A 20,728-nucleotide genomic window follows, 5' to 3' on the forward strand; every position below is an offset into this window, starting at 1 on the left:
CAGTTTGTGGGCGTGAACATCACTCCACCTGGAGGAAAGGGCGGTCTTCCATGGCTGTGGGGCACCTCCCCGCAGCGAACACTCAGTAAATGCTTGTGGGATCAACCAATGGCTGTTGTTCCTCAAAGACAAAAAATAAACACGGGAAGTTTCAGGGAGAACACTGAAAAACTGGTATATTGTTAAGTTCATATTTAGTGAGTGAAATAAACCTATTCTTTTTTTTTTTAAAGATTTTATTTTTTCCTTTTTCTCCCCAAAGCCCCCCAGTACATAGTTGTATATTCTTCGTTGTGGGTCCTTCTACTTGTGGCATGTGGGACGCTGCCTCAGCATGGTTTGATGAGCAGTGCCATGTCCGCGCCCAGGATTCGAACCAACGAAACACTGGGCCGCCTGCAGCGGAGCACGCGAACTTAACCACTCGGCCACGGGGCCAGCCCCTAAACCTGTTCCTTTTATTCTACACCATTTTTTATGCTACACATTTGCAAATCCCAGAATATGCACTTGGCCCAAAAATAGAAGGATTTTCTTCTCTCATGGTTGCTTTGTGTAGGAGGTCCCAGTAGTCATCATCTTGGTACATTATTGTTCTGTGATGCTGAGATCCCGGGCTCTGGGTTCAGGCAGCCCTGGACGTGGGTTTGCATCCCAGATGCAACAGGGAGTGGTCGTTTGCCAGCTCCTTGTCCCGACTGAGCTTCGGTATTTTTATCTGTAAAATGGGACTGATAGTACCTGGTAGAGTTACTCAGGGATCGAATAGGACAATGCTTGCAAAGCATTTAGCTTGGTAATAGGAGCACAGTTACTGTTCTTTTGTTTTCGGAGCTAGACATTTTCCAAATTGATCCATGTAACATTTTCTTTTCCTAAATCTTTCTAAATGACCAAATTCTGCTGCCACAAAGATTTTTTTCCATGCCGGATAACAATAAATAAGGGAAGTCTTTCTAAACTAGGGATCAGCAAACTTTTTCTATAAAAGAACAGGTAGAAACACTTTAGACTTTGCCGGACAGACTCTGTCTCAACTACTCACTCTGCCATCGTAGCATGAAGACAGTCGTAAGCACCATGCTGGCAAATGAACCTGGCTGTGTTCCAATAAAACTTTTATTTACAAAAACAGGGGAACGGCTGGCTTTGGCCCACAGGCTGTAGTTTGTGAACACTTATTCTAAAAAGAACGAACAGCTTTCCCTTTTCATATGTCACTACCCAAGCTTTGCATGTTGGTGCTTTATTAAAAGATGACTTCAGATAAAAACCGTGCCTCACCCTTATTCCCTAAAGCTTTGTATTCTTGCATATGATTCAGAATAATTAGTAATTAAAATGGATTTGTAAACTGTGAGATGAAATCAAGGCTGAGGATATCAACAATCCATTGTAGTAAAAAGAAAGCTGGGTGGTTCTTATGTTTCTCTTCTGCTCAGGAGTACAAGTTGGGCACCCGGGGCTGCAGGCCTCCCCACCATCCCACCCATGACCGGCTCGAGGGGTCTCTATGGAAGCCTGTGGGTATGTCTCAGTTGGCCCTTCTCCGGCTGACTTTATCAAGAACAAGTGAAGATGGATTTCCTGGCGTAATCTCCTATGGTATCAGAAGGACTTCGGTGGGACCTGCATCTCATACGTCACGGTGGCCATAAGGACCCAGTGCCAGGAATGTCAGAAGCACTCAAGATTTTTTGCCCACTTTACGTTTACAAATCTTTGATCCCTGTGTTCCAGACTTGGAGTGGGGGTCACAGCTCAGAGAATAGAGTCTACCTCACCAAAGCCATTTCAAAAACTCTCAGTCACTTATTTCAATTTTTAATACCGTAGAGGGGATTTGTAGAGCAGAGAATGCCTCTAAAATCCCATTTTTGCCTGCCATCTATGTCTTTGTTTAACGTAGTTTATAAAAAAAAGTATGTTAATACCAACTACATGGTAGACAATGCATCTCACACCAGGTATATTGGGTCCCTGCCAGGACAATTTCCCCAGAACAAGATACCCAACCCTGGCATTTGTGCCTCCTGCCATACTTTCCTTTCCCTTTCCTTCTGGTTCATCATTAAAAAGCCAAAGGATTAGCCTGGGAGGAAGCCAGACTTCTCTTTAGAAGACAGCACAGAGAAAAATCTAGGAAACCTCATGAATAATTATTTAATCCCATAACAAAAATGTTATGCATCTTGATTATGATGCTGTGTTTTAGAGCCTTCAATCAGAATTCAAACAAACCCCTATGCCTTTTGAGAAATGAAAGAGTAGCTACTAACCATAAAGGAGAAGAAAATGAGATGTTTGACAAGAAGAATGCAACAACCACTGCCACCATTTATAATTTCACATTCTTCATAGCAAGTAATTTGCGGCATGCGCCATGTGGGTACACTTTTCCCCTTCTTGAGAATGCCAGTCTTGTTGATGTTCAAACCCTAGATACAATTTATACTGAACACAAGTGTATTCGTTTTGTGTTGCTGTGTAACAAATTACCACAAATTTAGAGGCTTAAAGGGACATCCATTTATCATTTCACAGTTTACCCAGGCTCTCTGCTCAAGGTCTCTCCAGGCTGAAGTCAAGGTGCCAGCCAGGGCTCAGGTTCAGGTACTCTTCTAAGCTCACATAGTTTGCCTGAATTCAGTTCTTTGCTTCTGTAGGGCTGAGGTCCCTTTCTGGATGTCAGCTGGGCCTGTCTCAGCTCCTGGGGGGGTCTCTAGTTCTCGCCATGTGGCCCTCTCATCGGTCCTCTCACAAGATGAGAGCTGACTCCTTCAAAGCCAGCAAGAGAAGCTCTCTGATCTCAGGGAGGGCCTCAGTCCCTCTTTTTAAGAGTTCAGTTAATTAAAGCTCATTTAATTTAAGGACTCACCTAATTAACTCAAAGTCAACTGATTAGTGACCTTAATTACATCTTCAAAATGCCTTCACCTCTGCAGTTTAACACAACACAACCTCAGGGATGATATTCTATCACATTCACAAGTCTTACCTACAATTAAGGAGAAGAGATTATACAGGATGTGTACGTCAGGGGACAAGAATCCTTGGGGTTATCTTAGAATTTTGCTTACCACAGTAGGAAAGATCACTACCATGGAAGTGGCAAGAATTGATCCCAAACAACTAAACGTAAGTGTGTATATATTGGCATGTGTGTCCGTGTGCCTGTGTCTGTGTTCATACCCTTAGGAACTCACTTCTGAGGATGGGCTCCCAAAAAGTATAAAATCCCGCACTTAAGATCCACAACTATCACACAGAGTATTCATTGTTTATTTATTGAGACTATTTCGCAATTGGCACACGCATTTAATATTTTCACTCCATGAAACAGGGTGAAATCTTGGGGTAACTCTGATGATAGGGACAGGACCCAGATGTGCCTTTCAGGCAAGGACTTTCTCTTGCCTGGAAAACTACAAAGTGAATTTGAAACCACGGGCAACACAGTGGCAGTCACATGGATACGATTTAAAAAAAAAAAAAAGAGGAAGAAGAGAAACATCAGGAGCCTTTAAGCTGTTTTCTAAATTCAGAATCAGCAGAATATTTATGTTGGCAGCATCCTGTAACTCTCAGCAGGAGATCTGACAGAATGCACTCCATACATAACCCACGTGAGCCCCAGATCAAGAGGAGAGTATTTGCCTAAACAGAATCCTAGAGACCATGTCATCGCTATCTTTCTCTTCCTCCTTCCTGCCTCTGTGCCCTACAGGCTTGTCGTCGTATCAAGTGTCCCGGGCTGCCTTCCATGAACATCAAGGAATGCAACAGAGATGAATGTTACATTGACACCAGCAGTGCCACCATCGAAAACTGTTTGTCCGCTCTTTTCATTTCTCAGGACAAGCAGGCATCTAAAGACTTTGCACCTGTTCTCGTTAGCCCTGGCAAATGCGGTCTGTATTTGTATTAATAGAATGATGTTTTCATAACAAAATGGATGTGCAGCTATGGGGGTGCTCACTGTGGATGCTCTCGTAAGTGCACAGATACGGGGGAAGGGCAGCTCTTACGTAAAGTCCCATGGCAAGGCTGAAAGATGCACAAATCCCGAGCTGGATCATCAGGACGGTTCGAGAACTCTTTCAGCATTGACCAGACTCAAGTATTGGAAATTAAATCAGATCCTCGTTTAAGAGGAAAATAGGCTGGATATAAACGGGCTTTTCATGGAGAGTTTGCAGCTCTGCACTCTTTTGTATTCCATCTCCTGTTTCTGTAATTTGTGTCTTATCTCCCCAGAGCCGAGCCGAGAACTGGTGAGATCATACTGGGCTCAGTTCCTGAAAGTTTGTTTTGAGTCACCAGTGTAAATATTGCCCACCCAATCTGTACATTTGCACAAATTAACTGAAACCAGCTACCCAATTCCTTGTTCATGTTTGGATCTCTTGATTAACCCTGACAGCTGTAACCTCATTAGTCCAGGCTCTGGCCATGGCAAAGCAGCTGTCAAATTAGGAGGAAGTGGACTCGCTGAAGTCGCCTCTATGGACCAGGCGTGTTACAATCAATAGGCGCTCTAAAAGGTTTCAGTTATGATTCTAATTCTAATTTATGTTGTGCTGTAGGCTTTTCACCTAGATCCATAAGATGGGCCTGAAACCAGCTGTTTATGGAGAAAGCAGAGCCTCTCTCACAAAGCAGGAACATGGGTTTTACCTGAAGATTTTGGATCCGTATCAGTTGAAAATGGGTTTTTAGCATGCACTGTAACACAGACATTTTAATATATTTTAAAATATTAGTTCCTAATGTATTTTTTGGCATGAGAGGGTTTGTTAGTTTTGACAAGAGGCCAACAGGGTCCTGACTAGAGAAATAAGAAAGATCCTGCAGCTGGTGCTCACTGGAAAAGTAGAGATAAAAAGTGAGGCAAGAATGAGAACACGCTCCAGCAGGAACGTGGCTCCCCGAAGCAGAGCGTGAAGTCCTCAGAGCAAATTCTGTTCTCTTTCATAAGAATCTCTAGGGTGAGAAAAGAAGGGGACATTCTCAGTCTCTATCCATAAAAACTGGGGTTCCGGGAACGAGATGGCTTTCCATCTACCAGTGTTGAAAAGGACTGTGGGGCAGATCAAACGAGGTGTGTGAACTTCCCTCGTGCTCTTTTCCCTGTGAGGAGACAGCATGGCAGAGAGGAAGAAACTCTGAAGGAAAACCCTGGAGACCTCAGTCCTGGTCCTAATTCTGGTCCCCGTTCTGTCACAGCCCACCAGCAGGAGATTTGGACAAGTCCTTTCATCTCTCTACATCTCAGAGACTCGTTCATAAAACAAGGAGTTTCGCCTGATGATTGCAATGGTCCTGTCTGTCTCAAGTGGGTAAAGGCTCTTGGCACAAGCCCGTTATCCTAAGAAGATACTCCACCACGGACCAAGGTGGCTCCGAGCGCTGGCATCTCTCCTTGGGGTAATTCTCTTCTGCTCTGTTTCTGGAGCAGACAGGTGCTGTCCTTTGGCACCCCCTGCTGGTGCATCCAGCTGTTACACCGGCCTTCGCCCTGTGGCCCTTGAAGACGCTAAGAATGCTCCCAGTGGGAACCCACGGGGCCCACTCCAGACGGCTGCTCAGCAGGGCAGAGCCTTCCAAACCCAGGCTGTCCTTGCATCAGAGCTTTCACACACTGCTTTAGAGACTCCCGTGAGCACGCTGACTTTTGAAAGAAGCGGCATTCATCAGATGGTTTATTGGCCTAAACTCAGCCCGCTTCAAGTTGAAGGATTTACCAAATGGCAAGGACTTCTACTTTCATTATTGAGAAAATAGACTGATAAAATAGGAAGTCTTTCTGTATTTAGTAGAAGCCAAGTGTTTCCTTTGCACATGACGAATTTAAATTACCAGTTATAAGATATAATGTAGACCCTGAGGAAACAAGAAAGCACTAAAAGTTTACCGAACCTTTTCTCATACCTTTCCTTCAATTTAAAAATCCTTTACAGGGAAAACTCTGAAAGTCAAAAGTCAGTGAAGATGAAAAAATAAAGAGAAGCATTTTTTGGTTATGGAACGGCAAGTAAATATACTTTAAGTATTATGAGTCCTCAGAAACCAGATTCTACCCTCAATCATGATAATTTATATTTAAGCTAGCAATTGGATCATGTTTGTCCTAATCACGCCAGCTTTACTCCTCGTTTACAATTATGTTCTGTTCCTTTCGCTTTGAAACTATATTGAAACTTTGTAAAAACTCGCCTTTGATTTAGTATGAAAACAGATACAACGTTTTTAATTCCAATGCCAAAAGTTACGAGTATCCAAAGAAATTAAGCAAATACAGTGTAAAAAGGAAAACCTCACAAAACTCTAATTATTCTGAGTTATGCTGACTACATTGACTACACGGCGTGCTAATGCTAAGGACTTTCAAGGCTAATTCATTTCCAAGCATTTAGTTTGATATGATTAAAACAACTGTAACTGTTTCCAGGTAGGGTGAAAAAACCAGTCACAGGAAAGAGAAAAGTCAATATTCCCTAAAGGAGAAAAACATGGCTTTGCCGTGTTTACTTGACTCCTTCTGGCAAAAGGCTGTTAGCAGTTGTACCACACAGTTGAACCAGAGCTTGTCTCCAGAAAAAAAATATAATTGCATCTCAGAGATTTGGTTTGGAAAATCTGCTTTTGTTTCCAATGCCTTTTCTCTTTTCAACCACGTTTATAAGCATTTTCCAAGCTCTTTACAAGCATTCTGCCTGCCTCGCCACGCTCCTAAAGATCGCCCTCTGCTCCTTATGGGCAGCCACGTTTCCAGCCTGGGCCAAGGAATCAAACATTGGTTTACCTCAAAGGCTGCCATTAAATTTACCTCATTTATTGACCAGCAGGAGGTGCACCCACCCCACCGGGGCCAACGTTAACTGTCGTACTGTAGAGCTCATTGGCGCCCCAGACTGCTGCCCTGTTTAATGACTGTTGGGACCCTTGGGCCAGGTAAATTCTACTGTTGACATTTTGGTGGCCATGCCCTTGGAACACCTTTGATCCATTAGTATGCTCTCTCCGTTCAGGGATGTATTTTACTGTGTGTTGAATAAAAATAACCAGATATGGAGAAGTGAAGGAAACATAGTGAGCTCCTACTGGAAGAATAAGCCGTTTATACTTCTCTGCAGTAGATACCAGGGCCTCTTAGGACATCAAGCTTAAGGAAAATAAGGCCTTGAGAACCTCGCTCTCTGGGTAGAACCACCCTCGGGGCTCTGCTGCCCTCGAGGTGGTCAGCAATAAACAGCCAGTGCAGCAGTGGGCTCACTGAAAGGCTTGCTTTCACTGCTGAATGACCTCTTGGCATGGACTTCTTTGCTTTTCCTCATCATCGCTTTACCATCACGTAAAAATGTGAGCTCTCTCTGCACAGTGACTGTGTTTAAAACAACCTTGAGTGTGCCTGTAGTCTCTGCTTATATTTTTTAACTGGCTGATAAAAGATCTTATTCCATATAAAGAGGGAGGATTTCCATTTCTTTATGAAATTAAGTTCATAAAAATGTGCCAGATGGGAAAGCCTAGAAATCAGAATGCTCAATTTGCCCACAGACCGTCAAACGCTATCAGGCGATGATAGCCTTCCATGTTCTCATTTCACCCTGCGGCCACGCCCCACTCAGCCCTGACCTGGAGTGACCAGGTTAGATGGTCAGGGCTCACAAGCCCGAGTGCTGATTCAGACCTTCTCTCTTTGCTGCCAATAATAGTTCATCTCAGTGCCAAATTTAGTGGTGGTTTCTTATGATGTGGATACCTGTCCAGCAGGGATTGGACCGTGACCACAAGCCATTTTCCTTAAGCCGCAGAACTGTCAGATGGTGACTGTGGATAGTGACTGCTCGCCAGGCTCCTGCAGCCTCTGAGTAAGAGACTTTCATGTCCCATAGAAATTCCACTGACCAGCCCTGGCCTCCCTGAAGCAAGTTTTGCCCATCTGTAGAAATTCTCTAGGCTAATAGTTCAGTGTTTCATCTTCAGTTCTTTTTAAAAAAAAAAAAAAAAACAACATCAAAAAAAGAAAAAAGAAAAAAATACTCCTGCTGTTTTCTCCCCTCTAGATTGGTTCTTCTTACTGTTGTAGTAATGATTTTCTATTTTATTGCACTTATATATTCTACTGTAAGCTACATCAATCTTTGGTCATGAGGGGAGACTACATTTTGAAAAAAAAATTATAAGTTCTATGCATGTGTTGCTTTCCTCTGAAAGTTAAAAAATACTTTCAAAATGTTTTTCTTATAGCCTCTTTCTTTTGTAGGCAGAGTCCCATTTTCCTCTCATTTCATAGAAGAGGGATCTAGCCACTTACTCGGGAGTGGTCCATGCTCAGCAGGAAGTCAGACCAGCAGAACACGGCAGAAACAAGCAAACAGACAAACAGAATCGGAAAAATAATTCAACGCTCCTACCTATTTCACGAGATGCCAAAGCCTCTGTTCTTCAGTCAATGTGTGTGGACGATGAGTTTCAGGTAAAGTGTTAACACGGACAGACTGAAGTTTACTCTAGGTAATGCTGACTTCCTGGAGTAAATTTCCTAAAAACCCCAGATTGTACCAATTTCTCTGTTTCATTCCCCATAAACTAATAGCTTTGTCATGCATGCTGGTCTCTGAAAAACATTATTCCTTAAGCCATAAAGTAGTCAAGCTCCTCATTGTAAAAATGTTTCAAAGAATGAACCAAATATAAATATGTAAATTTAATTACATATACATATTGTGTGTGTGTTTGTGTGTGTGAAGGAAAACAGTGAAATATGTTTGTAATTAGAGTCATTCTTCACATTTGGTCTCTGAGATTTAAAGTACATTCATTGGGAAAGTAAACGAAGCTTTTCTTATAACAAGAAGTGAGATAATTAATGATTTGGAAGCTATTACACTTCTTTTGACTAAAATTGACAGTCTTTCCTTAAATAAAAAGTGTGAACATTTTTTATTAGAATAAGCTTGAGGGGCGGGCCCCATGGCGCAGTGGTTAAGTTCTCACGTTCCCCTTTGGCGGCCCGGGGTTTACCGGTTCAGATCCCAGGTTCAGACATAGCACCGCTTGGCAAGCCATGCTGTGGAAGGCGTCCCACGTACAAAGTAGAGGAAGACGGGCCCTGATGTTAGCTCAGGGCCCGTCTTCCTCAGCAAAAGGAGGAGGATTGGCAGCAAATGTTAGCTCAGAGCTAATCTTCCTCAAAAAAAATAAATAAAAATTTTAAAAAAGATAGAATAAGCTTGAATCTTCATGATCTTTTAGCTCAGAAGCAAACTATGCAATTATAGAATTTTTGTACATAAAGCAACTTGTCTTCCTGAGTTTGCAGAAAATAAGACTTGAGAATTTTAGAACTAAGGATCCCTGCGCTTTGTGTGGTCTGACCCATTCATCTCACAGAAGAGGATAATGAGGCCCAGAGAGATGGAGTGAGCTCCCTGAGGCCATGCAGCCTAAGTTAAGACCTTGCAGGTGACTTTGGACTTAACCTCTCCACCCTCACCTCAGCAGCTCACTTATTCAACCGTATCGTAAACGTTAAGATGTTGGTATGTGTCTGCCCCTCTATAACAGCTTTCTGGCCTCTCCTCTTGCATCTCCCTGGTAGAAAACCCAATTCAAAAAAATTACATCAAGCCCACTGGTTCCATAGACTCCCAAGCTTGGTCTCCAAACTGCCAGCTATAATGTCTACTAAGTACTAACATCATCTTATGCGTAGACATCCACAAAAGTTCTTCAAAGTTCTAAGCCTAATAATGTACTTTGTATCTGCAGACACTGGAGGAATAAAACAGGGAACTAGACCAAGCTGCCATGGATCAAACTAGAGAATAATCAAAACTTTCCTGTATGTTTAGGAGTAAGAGCGAGGTCCAAACATGCCTCGGGATTCTCCCCTCTCTTCCCAAAGTGTCCTGGAAATAAGTGAGATGTAGGATGAAACACCACCCGTTTCTGATAACCCTTTCAATTGCTACGTTTCCTTGGACACATTTTCAAAGTACTTGAATGAAGCCCCACATGCGAATTATCTTCCCTGAAAAGAAAGCCTTCGCTGGCAAGTTGGCCGTTCAGTTTTTGTGGCAATGGCATAGAGACACAATGTATTTTTAACATTCTTGTTTTGCTCTTGTCTTAACTGACACTAGTAATTTGAGAAATGTTGAGGGCGTTACTGAATATAAATTTGAAGAAAAATAGCTCTTCGAACTATATTGTTAGAAGTAGGATGAATATTCAATCAAAGATGAATCAAAAGTTTAGATTGTGTCTGTGGGCACGTACCTTCCCGTGATGCTTTCCTCTTGATGTGGCATCCACAAGAATCACACTGCAATTTGCAGCCAACTGTGCTCTGAAGGATAGAAACCTGCCCCGCACTCATTTGAAAGCTCTTTTTATAGGATTGTTGAATTTCAGAGCTGGAGGTGATAGCAGAAGAGGTCACAGGTCTTGAGAGCAAAGCTGTTTGCCTCAAGTTATAGAGTATGTTAAAGCTGTATTCAAAAACCCAGATTCCGACCCTTAGCTGAGAAACCACTTCCTTGCTCTTAAAAATGGTCAACACCATGTCTCATACTCACATTTTCTTCAATGTTTATATTTAGCCATCCATTCTTAAATTCGTTCTTGTTGCTCCTTCCCTCCCTCTTTCCTTCCTTCCTTTAATAAATATTCATTTACCATGTGCTATCATTATGATGAGCTCTGAAATACTAAGAATAGAATATGGTCCATGACTCAAAGAGCAGCTCTTTTGTAGAGAAGACTGACGTGGTACCCAACAGGTCTAAACTCTTTAACATGGCCCACGTGGTCCTCTACTGTCTGACCCCAACCCACCTCTCCAGCTACTCTCTCTTGCTATCTATGCTCCAATTTTACTAGATTCTTTGGGATCACTGAATGGGTTCCTCCATCTGTGCCATTGCATAAGCCCACTTCCAGGGACATTTCCTCTCCTCTACCTTCCTCATTTGAGTGGCACCATGTCATCCTTCAGGTTTCTGTCTAAACACTTGTCCTCAGGGAGTTCTTCTTTGCACCACAAGACTAGGTGAAGTCTCCCTGCTAATTTGCAACATTTGCATAATGCCTCTCTTCCTTTCTTCACTGGCGAGTTCAATAAGGGCAGTGATGAGTAAGTGACACAGCCATTCTTTCTTTCTTTTTTTTCTTTGCTGAGGAAGATTGGCCCTGAGCTAACATCTGTGCCAATCTTCCTTCACTTCATATGTGGGACGCCTCGACAGAATGGCTGACAAGTGGTGTAGGTCTGTGCCCAGGATCTGAACCTGCAAACCCAGGCCACTGAAGCAGCGTGCACTGAACTTAACCACTAAGCCATGGGGTCAGCCCCAACACAGCCATTCTTCTACCCCCATTTACGTACTTCAGGGTTTGGCACCTAGTACAAGTTCAATAAATATCTACTGAATGAAAGAATTTGTTTGGCACACAATGGGAGCATGAAGAGAGAGTAGTCAGCTCCACTCGGAGAGGCAGCCAGTGGACGTCATCCAAGCTTAATTCATTTGAAGGCTTAGGACGAATTTCATAAAGTCGAGTGAATACGTATCATACCCAATTTCTCATCTTCCATTCTGGTAAAACTAAAAACCAGTAAATAAGACTCGTTTTGATCTCCACTATCTATGTCCTGATTATTTTTCTAATATAGGCCCATAATCCCTTAGCTACAATTCTGAAATCCAAAAGAAAATCTGAAGAAAGAAAGTTTTTCATAAGTGTGGATAGCAAATCTGATCTTCACTAATCTGAGGTTATGATCTTCATCCCACTACATATGGATATTCGTGTTTTGCTGCAGAAATATCAATGTTATTAGTCTTTATTTATCTCACTTTCTATGGAGGTTTGTTCTGCTGCAGAAAGGTTTAGTTTTGAAGCTCCCCCAGGATGTTATATAATTCTAAATTTGAAACATTCCTGGTGCCAAACATTTCCGAGAAGGGAATATGAGCGTGCATTCATTTATTATCTTGTGTTTCATTCAAATTTCTCCATCAAAGTTAGGTCTCTTTTCCAAGTTTTCCCTTGATTAAAATTTTTCCCTACTAGAGTAATAGAAGCAAAACGTACAGAATTCGAGAAACCGAGAGCCCCGTAATAAGGCAGCACACCTTGGGCCGTCACCAGAACTGACGCAGCCCAGGATCCTGAATGAAGGCCCAGAACCAAGAACTCCTCGTCAGACTTCACTTTTTATTTCACAGGATTAATGAGGAGTAATCTTGCCCAAATGCCTCATATTATGGGGAAAAAAATTGAGGCCCAGTGAGACCAACTACTTGTTCTGGGCCACACAGCAGGTTCCTGGCTGAGCTGTGCCAAGAATACAAGTCACTTGGCTCCTCACTTAGTGTTTGTTTTCTTCCCCCTCAACCATGCTATTCAAAGAACAAGGTGGAAATATGAAAAGTGGACCCTCAATGCCTGACAAGTAAAGGCAACACCACAAGAGCTTCTCTGTGTGCATTTTCGCAGGAGGGCCCTCTTGCACCAGGAGCCTGGCCTCAGATGACACCCCTGGCCTCGAATGACAGTAAACAACCAGGAGCACCACTCCTGTGGACCAAGAAATTGGCGAGCAACATGACAATGACAGAAACCTGAGATAAAGGGGCTGCACACACGATCCGAGACCCTGTGAGGGCCTGGAGTAGCTGGGCCTAGAAGGAATTTGGAAAGTAGACTTCAAACATTTCACAGATAACACTGCCATTATCCCAGCATGAACTTCCAGAAGCTAAAATTAGGACAAAAAAGAACATGTACCCAAGAAGAATCCAGTCCTGGGAGCTTTCCAACAAAGTCAGCTTTAACAATGAAAACATAAGAGATGGGAGAGAGACTTTAGCAAGGACAAATAATAAACTTGCAAAGCCTTACTTTGAAAACTTGTGAAGAATGGCATTAAAGATCCCTACATTTAAGGTGGAATTTTAGTTATTGTCAGAAAAAAAAGATTATAAAAGAAATCTATTTATGTGCTTGAGATAATGGTGAAATGTTGATGAAGGAGTGAGGCATGGAAACTCGTCAGCCTTCTGAGAACAAGAGTGATCTTGGAGCTAAAAGAGAGAGAATGGAACTAGCCAAAGAAGAAGTGAAGTCCAACATGACAGAAGCACTGTCTAGTGTCTCTATACGAGTCCTAGACCCTGGTGACACGTGACAAGAGGACAAGCAAAAGATTTTGCTGCCCCATCAATGGGAAGGGCTGAGAAGTTAATGAGGATGTGATACCATGCAAGAGTAATGACTAGAAAACAGAATGTGTTTACAGGGAACAAATTCTACCTGCTCAATTCATTTTTCACTTCAGGAGGTAACTCATGGACAAGGGAAATGATTTTATGAGCAAGACGGATGGATTAGCCTGAGTGCTTTACAGCTGAATGGATTAGTAATCAGGTAAAAAAGTCAGTGCTAACCAATAGCCCCACGGAGGGAGGTCCAGGGTATCTTTCAGGGCTCTGCTCTCAGTTCCATCCTTTTCTACATTTTCTTCAGAGGATGAAGGGTTGAAGGTTGCAAATTTTCATTTGCTACAAAGCAAGTCAAGTGATTTAGAATAAAATATTCTTGGCAAAGGAGAAATATGGCTTATAGCAAAACGTAAAAATATCTCGTGGTTTAACTGGCTTACGTGCCTGGTAAGTTCAGCACTCCCCAGGAGAGGCTATGCCTCACTCCTAGGATTCAAGTCCCCGAATGAAGGAGACAGAATCCTTCACTGTTTTGCCCTGACCAGACATTCCTCGGTGTTGTGCCCATTTCTGGGAGCCACGCTGTAAGAAAGACTAAATTCAGAGGGCAGAGGGCTCCAGTTAGGAGTAGAGACAGTGCTCAAACTTATGTTTTCTGAAGAAATTTAAAAGAATTGGGGATTTTTTTAACCTTAAGATTAGACTTCAGTAGGAACTGCTGACTTCTTCAAATAAAGTTTCACATGTGAGGAAGGGACTAGGCTTGCTCTGTGGGACCCAGAGGTCAAACCCTCAAGGAGACAATTTTCGTTCTCCAAGGAACAGAGTTGTGTCACCTCCTTCTGTCTCAGAGCTGCCAGGTGAACAGACCTCTACCTGAGGTGGAGGATTCTCAAACAAAGAATAAGCCATGCCTCTAGCAAAGATTTAAGAAGGATGGAAGAGAATTATATCTCAGTAAAGCTGTCAACTGAGAAAAGGATGGTAGAAGCAAAGATTTTGTCTTTTTCTTCCTGAAGTTTTAGTACACTTCACTAAGTTAGTGCAGAGAAGTGAAACAAAAGCATTACTGAAAAGTGGGCAACGTTGAAAACTAGTCTAAAAGGAGGGTTTACATTCTTACGTTCTCAATCATCCACCCTCAACATGGAAACTGAAAATGTGAACCATGGTCTGTACCCTCCGCCAGAGAAGCACGTGGCAGTTACTGAGCGTGTTGTTGCCGACCCACTTCCACACACACGGGACGAGGGTTTGAGACTCCGGAGGGTGAATCCAGTAACCCACTCACGCGTACCCCTCCACGCATACCTCTGAGCGACCTGCACTAAATCAGACACAGATTTTGGCAGGCAAACAGCTTGGAAATAGAACAGTTTTTAAAAGCACTGATTTTTCCATTAATCTCAAGCATGAATGGAATTTTTTTTAATGTCAGTCGAATGTCCACAGCGGGAACTTAAGAGCAACCCACACATTTCCTTCCAATGTATACGTTAAAAGGGCTCCAGGAATAAATGTATAATTTAAGAAATTCAAAGAGGGTGAATAAAAAAGAAAACTAAATCAAAAACATAGAGGAGTGAAAACAACAAATAATCGGCTCTGTTTTCATGATTTCTAAAGGAGACTGAATAAAAAATGGCACTTACTTAACAGGCAACTTCTACCCCATCAGCTCCCATGCTAAGAGTGTTTGCCCAGGAGATGATTTCTGCATCCTAGTCAATTGTTAAAGAGAAACCAAAGCTCTACAATTTCCTCACCATCATGACGTGTTTTCGGACTGTTAAAGATGACTGTGGAAAGGAGGGCAACCTTACTACCATTTGATGAAGGTCAGGGATATTTAGTAATTCTGGGTGGAAAACGTTATGGAAGATCCATTAGAAAAAGAATAGATTACCACATTCTGCTGCCCCAGGACAGGACAGCAGCACTGGCCGTATTTCCCAGCAGGAGGAGAAAACAGCCGGGCAGAGCCTCCTCTCACAGTGTTTTCAGGTGTCCAGAGGCCACTCTGGGGCTTTCTGGCTGGCTGACCCCCAGGGTGCACAGCGCAGTGTGTGCAGCCATGGCTCATTACAGATTGGCACACACCCACAGAGCAGAACTACCTCGAATCCCAGATATGCTGTGTTTGCTCAGCAACGTGCGGTATCCAGAAATTAAGGGAGATGTAATTTATGGTATGAATATGTGCTTTCTGGAAGGACTACATTTAGAATTTTCCATCTATGTTATAGAAGTTACGTAATATTTGCTATGACTCCTCAAATAAGAGTATGCAGATTTTTGTGTTTCTTTGTTTGAATGATACTTCCTTTCCATTTTTTCCTTTTTTTTTTTAGCAGACTTTGTCAATGGTTAAAAATGCAATGATTACCTCTCTGCATGGTATAGGATTGATTGCAATAGCGATGGTCCTCCACAGATACCTTGTTGAGATCGTGGTTCCCAAATGCCAGTGCAGACTGATGCAAGACCATGCTAAAAGTTTTACTGGTACAATACAAAATAAGAAAACTGAGGAGAATGTAGTGTTTGCTTAAAAAACTAAATCTATTCTATTTAAGAGTTCGTTATCTTTTTTGATATTATGTCATTTGCGTTCTCGTGGTATTAAAAAAATTCTCTCTAAAAAGAGAATGGTGGTAACTGGATGGGTAAGATGTGCTGCTGTTTTGTTTCCTGAGGTCACATACAGCCCGAAAGTGGCAAATCTGGAATGCAAAGTCAGGTAATGCCACTGCAGAGCCCACGCTCTTAATCAATATGCCCCACTAGCTGCTCGTACCTCAGTGTCCCCAACTGAAAAATGGAGAATAATGAAAGTATGCTCCCCAAGTCGTGAAAATTAAACGAGTTAATATTCACAGCGTTCTTAAATAGTGCCTGACGTGTCGCAAGTTCCATATAAGTGATTGTTTGAAAACAACAAACAAACTAGTGTTTGATACACAGTCACCCAGCTGGTAAGCGGCAGAACCGCGATTGCGGTCCATGTAGCTCCAGGCTGCACCCTGAACCTGCATGCACCACTGCCTTGGAGTCACGCTGATGCACACCATTAAGCGCAAAATGAGTGTGAGAGGCAACTGCTCAGTTAAGGCACAACCAGTCTCCAAACTCTCTGGGATAGAGGCAGCCAACCATGGAAATGGGTAGTTGCCTTGTTAGCAACTGAAAAACTAAAATTTCCTCTGGGTGGGAGGAAGAGAACGGAACCAGGTGGGCTGTGCTCCCCAGGGGTCCCCACACACCCCCGTGTGCAGCTGTTCATGAGGCTAAGAGGCTTAAGACCAAACTGAGCACCACCGCCAGCATGGGCCAGCCCTGCTCAGCCCCGGTAGGAAAGAAAATGTTTACAGAAGTAGCATTTATTGATTGCTTTTTAAAAACTCCAGATTTAGCACTTGTCATTAGTTTACTTCTAAATGCTCAAAGTCATAAAAGGAAGAAATGCTTGCCTCTCAAAACCAAGCTCACACACAAATGCACGCAGCATTTTCAATCATCAATGGGGCTCTGTTCATAATGAAAGAGTAGAACGCATGTTTCTATTAAAGGAAGGAAAAAGAGATATTTTGAGGGTTTTTCTATCATCTCTTTACTTAGCAGCAAACTGAAAAAAAAAACGATGGAATTTTTGCAGTTTCCTGGTCCCACATCTATGTTTCGTCCATTACTTGCATTTCATCAGCTCAGTGTAAACATCTCTGCTTTTGCTGCTGCCAGGTTAGGAAGAACCATTTAGCCTTCCAGGAAATCACCAACACTTTGTACTTATATCTTGATGAGTGAAAATTTGATGGAAGAATGACCAGCAGGACGGAGCAAACGTTTAGGGACCCATTATATTTTGCTCTTCCTACAGTTATCATGCTGGAGAATGATCTTGCCAGTTAAGCGCAGCCTTTGCTAAGCATCACACATCAGGAAAACTGGCTAGTGAGCATCCTCTCCTGCAGCCTCAAACTCAAAATACAGCTCAAACTTTTCATTACTCGTCATAGTTTTGTAAATAACTTCAAGCGTATGAAAGAGTTTTCTTTCTCTTACTGGTAACCATGTTTACCGTATACATACAACATAAGTTATGGCATTTTGTTTTGGACTTCTTTTTTAATTAGTTTTTCTGACCAGGGACCCACTGTTGTTGAAACAGATGGTGTGGGGCCCAATAATAGCCCTCAGCTGCCAAAGGCAAAATATGAAACTGTGCCCAGACCACGCAGAACAATTGACTGTAATGAGGGATGCTCGAGACCAAACAATCGAGCAAGTTCCTATGTGTAGCAACTTATGTGTGAGCACAGACTGGATGCATCTGCCATCACTCTTCTGATACACTCCTCTCTTGTATGATTAACTAGCCCAAAGGGCAGATACAGAGTGAACTCCAATCTTATCCCTCCTCAAAATAAGACCACAGGTATGGACACTCGGGAAACTATAGTCCAGCTAACTCACAAACTGCAACTAAAAGACCAGCTCACTCTCTCACCCAGTCTGTAAAAGTAGGCAAAGATTGTTCCGTGTAAACTGGTTTTATGTTTGAAATGATAACCAAAGTTTTTTAAAAATCAGTAAACATAAAGAGTAAATGCAACAGGTTTACCAGAGTGGTATACTGGTAAATATTTTAACAGCAGTCTCTCTGGGGAGAACAGTCCTGATTCGTTGTGTTTTCCAGTTTCCATGGTGTAAATATCCCAGCATGAATGATTTCAAGCTTTCAGTATGACATCACTGAATGCAGACATGGGAAGAGATGAGGAGTGGCATGCCACTAGATAGCGTTTCCACAAGAGACACAAAAAATGTTAAGAGCATGAGTAATTGGGAAATGTAGCAAAAAAAATTAGTAAGTCATGAGTTACAGGTATTTATTGCCTTTGTTAACAATTTGTTTAATTGTATATTTATATAACTTAGTAGTTAATAATGACTGTGCTTAACAACTGGCCCCCAATATTCCTGAATTTAACAATTGTCTCTTACAAGCCAGTAGAAGTTGCTTCCAGCACATTGTGGGTCCACCACCACCATGTGAATAGTCACTTAATACTTTCCCACTCTGACTGTGGTCCTCAGGCCAACAGCATGGGCACCGCCTGGGAGCTCGTTAGTCCCCACCCCATACTTCTTGAGTCAGAATCTGCGTTTAACAGGATGCCCAGGTAGTTCTTGGGCACATGAAAGTTGGAGAAGCATTGACCTAATGAATGACTTGAGTGGATGCTACATTATGGAATTTAAAACTATACATACAAACTCAACTTTTAAATGCTAGAATCAAAGGATTTTTAGAGGAATTCTCCAACAATCAAGACGTTTCAAGGCAGCTGCAAAGAAGTGCTGCAAAATCCATAATGCCCCAAGATTTTCGCTTGGGTAATTCTGGATACACAGTGTGTTGGCATCCCTGTAGCTTCGGGAGGCAGGGATTTTGCTGTTCAAACTTTTGAGTTCAAATCCTAGCTTTCTGCCAAATTTGCCAGCAGGGAAACAGAGGAAAAATTACTTCACTTCTCTGTACCTCAGATTTCTCCTGTAAACTGGGGCGACATTACCAGTCCCTAACCCATCGAGTGGCTGTAAGGAGCAGTGAGATTGAAGTGCTCAGCGAGCGCCTGGCTTATAGTGAGTGCTCAATAAATTGGAATAATTATTACTCTTTACTAGAGGGGAAAACATTCCAAACCATTCTCTATGTATCAACCCTAAAACATGTTTAAAAATAAGAAAGAGATGTTTTCCTTGGTATGCCTTCTAAAAATTCAGATTATGATCAGAAACTTTTATACTATTCTTATTCCCTAAGATTTATAAGCAAATATAGCAATTAAAATCACTTCTAAAATATGCCCAAATTTCAGAGGGACTCATTCCAACATCGAAAGTCACTTGGGGTACTTCTGGGAAAGGGTCTTGCATTCATAAAAAGAGACTCAAGGAAGAGAAGGCCTCTTCTGCTTAATTTTTTCTCACATCTAGGTGCTGCCTTGACCCCTGTGACCACAGAGGCCTCCAGCATGGCAGAGGGAATGGAGGGAAGAACCTGAACCTCCCGATGTCACCAGCCCCCGCATTACCCAACCTGGACCATTTGGAGCAGCTCCACCTAGAGACTTCTGTCCTTTGTGATAACAAATAGTCCTTAATCTCTAAACCGGATGAGTTTACTGTCCTGTTATTCACAGCCTGCCTCTGAGCTCATGCAGATCCCTTTAGGTTAAATTGAGGCTCAAAGTGGGTTAAATTACTTGCTCAAAGGAGCAGCTGGTGACAGAGCCAGGCTTCACAATACCCATTGTTTCAAGGTGGGATTTCTCTTTTCTCTTCCTTCCTTCTCCTCTCCTCTCTCTCCTTCTTTTTCTTAACAAAACTCACAGGAAAACTCACCATTTCAAATTTTATTTGCAACATGTCCAATTATATGACTGAGGCCAAACTGTCCCCAGGGAGCCGTAGACAGCCAATTGGGCATTCAATTCCAAAGTTTGTGCTGAGTAGACTTTCTCTGACTAACCGTAGGGGAGACAGCAAATATGGGATAAAATTACACCAACACAAATCCAAAAAATTACCCAATTATGAAAGAAAAATAAATCTATTAAACTGGCTATTTGGTATCATGTAGGAAAAAAATACCCATTGATTTATTTTTTAACTTTTGCAATATTCAGCCAACAATGTTGGTATAACCTAGCCTTTTTTTCTCCTGAAATATGTAACTCTTGGAAAATGTATTCAACAATGACTTATAAAAACAAGTTGGATCAGGAAATATCTAACCAGGAAGAAAGAAATGACTTCTGGTGATTTTAATGCAGGGAACTGATTACACAGGTGATAGAGAAGCTGAGAAACCAAACTGGTGACAGTGAGGAAACCCAGAGATTAGCAACCCATAGGAAGTCATTGCCACCCTAGGCTGGACAGACAAAGGGAGAAGATGCTATTGTAGGAGCCAGGGGTCAAGGTCACTCAGAAGAAGCTGTGACAATAGCAAGCAAGTCTGGTGAGAGCTGGAGCCATGGAGGAGATGCAGTCATTGCTGAAGATGCTGCCAAAGGCAGAGAGACGGGCTGAGAAATGCTCTCGCCTCTCTCTTTTCCCACTCTCCAATCTCCCACCTGAGCCTCCCATTGTCAAGCTCACCAGAAGCCAGATGACACCAGAGCCTCGGAAATGCAGCCTCCAATATCAAGACCAGGAGCAGAGCATTGAAGAGCGAACCACAGGTCTGAGAACAACAGGCCACGGGATCCTCTCAAGGGCTTCAGAAAACCTTTTAAAACTCCTGTGAGAAAACTCCTTTAGTGATTCCATTAATTATTGCATTTTCTCTCAATTCAATTGAACACGTTTCAGAGGAACATATAGATCAAAGATATTTTTATTCTGCCTTGGTAGGTCTCCCGTCAGCATATTTAATAGGTAATCAGCCTTAAAGATGATAGGGCCTACTCTAACTCTTTAAAAGG

The sequence above is a fragment of the Equus quagga genome, chromosome 11 (assembly GCF_021613505.1).
Source record: "Equus quagga isolate Etosha38 chromosome 11, UCLA_HA_Equagga_1.0, whole genome shotgun sequence".
NCBI lineage: Eukaryota > Metazoa > Chordata > Mammalia > Perissodactyla > Equidae > Equus > Equus quagga.